This window comes from Malus domestica, chromosome 16 (assembly GCF_042453785.1).
Source record: "Malus domestica chromosome 16, GDT2T_hap1".
NCBI classification, from domain to species: Eukaryota; Viridiplantae; Streptophyta; class Magnoliopsida; order Rosales; family Rosaceae; genus Malus; species Malus domestica.
The window spans coordinates 37,609,666-37,613,721 of NC_091676.1; positions in this window are offsets into that span (position 1 = coordinate 37,609,666).

Here is a 4,056-nt window from a genome sequence, read left to right on the forward strand (position 1 = left end):
AAATATTGTCTTGTTTCCCTTATTGTTCTGAATCAGATTTTTGTTAGTTTCCCGACCCAATGATATAATTGGATCAAAAATTTGAACCATGATCATCAAGAACTTAGTTAACATGTGTTTGGTGAAATTCCTAATTCTCTTGTTAGTTTTGTACATGTTTGACCATCTTTGAAAAACCAAATGCACATAGCCTTGTTAATGTGAAACTAAAGTATGACTTAAAGCTTCATATGTGAATTTAGTGACCATATACATCCTATGTGAGTTTTTGAGCCTATTGAAAGTGTGCATTTTTCATACACTCCTATTCTTTCATGTGTGATGAACTTATGTGAGATACATCTCTAGAACTTGCGTAACGATCTTTCGAAATGTTTGTCATTGATTGCATGAACTTGGAAATGATAGAGACATTAGGTTTACCACTATGGCCCAAATAACTATGTTTCCCAAAGAAAAATGATATCATTAGATTGCCAATTTGAGCCGTGTATGTTGAGCCTTTTATTTCTTATCACCAGATATGTCTACCCTTATGCCTGAAACATTTTTTCCTTACCCTTTCCAAGTGAGCAATGTGAGATTGTCTTATGAGAAATGTTTGTGAAGTACTTTGAAGGTGTTTGGCAAAAGAATAAGTGTGGGGGTATTTCATGTTTGTATAAAAAAAAAATAAAAATAAAAAAAAAATAAAAAGAAGAAAAAAAGAAAAGAAAAAGAAAGATTGTATACAAAGAAAATAAAAAGTTTTTAAAGTTTCAGTTTAAGGGTATGGTTGGAGGTGCTAGAAGAATCGCTGAAAAAATTGAGTTCTTATAAATCTAAACAAAAGAATTGCTTGCAATATAGCTTGGAACTTGTGTTTTCCTATTCTTTCATTTCAATAACCCTATCCCTAAGCCTCATTACATCCAATAAAAGTCCTCTTGATTTAAGTTTTGCAATTATGACTGTGGAGAAGTGATCTTTATGCAAGCTTATGGTAGAAATTTCACATTTGATTCTTTGAGCGAAACACATTAAAACTAAACACATGTGTGATTGAGTGCATATCCCGTGAGAAGGTCGCTAGTTTGCATATGATGATTTTAAAAATAAAAACTTGAAATTGCATTAGCATGGCTATCTCACACACTACACTTCAAGGATGATTTAAAGATTACTGCTAATATTTGAATAAGGAAGATGAACTTGGATTATTTCCTTGATGCTAGCTATGGTTCTTGATGATTTGTTTTCTCGAATGAAATTCTATGAGGGTCACATAGGGGGAAGCTAATGTTTTTCTTGTTACTTCTTGTTCTAGTTTTCTTTGTTTTGCTCGAGGACTAGCAAAAGTTAAGTGTGGGGGTATTTGATCGGATGATATTTATATATATTTTTACTTCGAATTCACTCGTCTTTTCTTAGTTAGTTCTTTATATTTTTGAGCTATTTACGTTATTTTTGTGTTTATAGGATTTGTTATGCAAAGAAAATAAAAATAGAACAAGTGAAATTTTATGTAATAAATTCGTCAAAACTGTCTGTGTAGATCAGCTTTTAAATAAAATTAAAAATAAATATATATATAATAATAATAACAAGTCATGATGATGTTTGAAACATCATCATGATTCATGTTTTGTAGAAGAAGAAAGGAACGGCAAAGAAGAAAAGAAAAAGAAAGAAAAGAAAAAGAAAGGAAAAGGAAAAGAAGGAAAAGGAAAAGAAGAAAAAAAAATATAAACAAGCAGAAAAAGGGAGAGAGAAGCAGCAAGCAGACAGCTGCCTTGCGGCAGCAGAAAGAGGATAGAGAGAAGTGGGAGCGGGAAAAGTCAGTGGAAAGCAGGAGAGACAGCTGGGAGCGCAGTAGGCGCAGAGAATGTGGTGGACAGCAACAGAAAAAAATAAAATAGAAAAAAAAGAAATAAGGAGGAGGTCAGGAGCATGAGGATATAGACGGGATTGGCAGAAGAGAGAATAAGGGGGGGAATTGGTGGAAGGCAGAGGGCTGCCCTTTGGGCAGCGTGAAGCTGCGGAGAGAAGGGAAGTCAGTGGCGAGGAGGACAGGAGGTCAGCATGAAAATGCAGTTCAGAGTCCATGCAGTTCAGAGTCCAAGCAGCAGATCCTTTCTTTCGGTTTAATCTTTCCAAACTCCTATTTTATTTTTATTTTAATAATGTGTAATTAATTTTATTTTGGCTAGAGGTTAATTCGAAACCATGAATATATTTGTAATATGAATTGATTACCTTCGGTTGTGATTTCATAAGTTGTGATTTCAATTTACTTATCCGTTCGTATAAAAACTGATTTGTGTATGTTGGTTGAGAGTGCACGCTTAATTTACATGCATGAATTTGATGCTAGAATATAAGTGAATTTCACCTAATCGTTATGAACTTATTTTCACAAGTAGTAAAGGTTGCTAGTCACAATCACGTTAAGTAAATTCTTGGCAAGAGTATCATGCTTTTCATAGTTACGAATGCCTCGTCAATGCTTATAGTTTTCACAAAGTTTAATGATCTTTGATTGTATCGCTATTGTGCTTTTCACGTAGGGGACTTTTGAAGAATGTTTTGAATTGTTGTATGCGTTTTTCCGTCCAATTCAATAACTTAAGGAAAACTTGAAGATTAAAAAAGTGCTATTCACGGTTAATCTGGAGTATTGAGATTCAAAATTTATTAAATGAACAACTGGAAATCATTTTGTATGCAAGTATAACATGTGTGGAGAATAACCATCTAGCTAGTCCGTCATTTATCTTTTCATTTTAATTTCATGTTTTTGTAAATTCTGTAATTTAATTAAGTTTAATTTACTTTTCATCAAAACCAAACACCCATCCATTGTTAAATTATATTATTTAGTTAGTTTTCTTTATTGTTAGTCTTTTAATTTAATTTCCGTCCATTTCAGTTCCTAGTGTTTAATTTGATTGTTTTCATTATTTTGAGTCATTCTAAGTGTGTTTCGAGTTATTAGAGTTTTTAGCCTAGTTTTGTGTCCTTGAGTCTTGTTTAATATTTTTAATAGATTAGCAATCCCTCCTAATCCCCGGCCTAGAACGATACCCTACTTACATCTATACTACAATTGTCAAAAAGAGGGTTTAATTTTGTGTGTTAACTTATTTTACGCATCAGCGAGCATCAACTTTAGCCCATCATTTATGTATCGAGGAGCGAGCCCTTATTCTATAAAAGGGACTCCCTCACCTTCAACGCCACAAGCCGAGCCAACCAAGGCAACATAAGCCACAAGCCGAGCAGCCTCGCAACATGTGCTACTTCTAGTTGATCATCATTTCACATTGAGCATCGCCTCATATCGAGTATCAATTCTAGACGACATCTAGTTACTTCGGCCCACACATGGACTGAATTTCAAGTCTCCAGCTAAAAGACTCTTTTGACTGAAGACTTGGGGGACTACTGTTTGTACCATATTTAGGGTCTCCGTATTTAGACCTCGTATAAATACTCGGGAGACTCAAATATAATTATGTAATAAATGAAGGGGCAAATATGTAATAAGTGAAGAGCTCTTATTCTATAAAAGGACTCCTCATTCTTCTCATTAGGAGAGGTCAATGTTTAGGCCATGGGTAGAGAGAAAACATCTCAGAGAGGGCAAACACAGAAAATAGGCTAGAGAGCACACTACCTCTAGCCTTCTTGTACATTCACCATTTAGAGTGAAACAATATCAACATCAGTGTGGAAGTAGCCCAAACATTGGGGTAAACCACGATATATCTTGTGTTCTTTACTTTCTTGTATATTCACGGTCGGATTTACGTTGTTCTAAGACCCCTTCGATTTTGTGCATTAACACATCATAATCCCGGATAATATATGGAGACGCTTGAGAAGGGGAGGATTGAAACCATCATTGTTCGGCCATTTTTCTAAATTTTGTAATCTCCCAACAATGATCCATGCAAAAAGGATGTCGTACCTTCTCATGTTACATTTTTTTTTTGCATTATTTATCTATGCATGATATTTTTTTTTTTTAAGAAAAGGTTTAAGTTAGCTCACAAAAATGAAACAAGTAATTTGTGC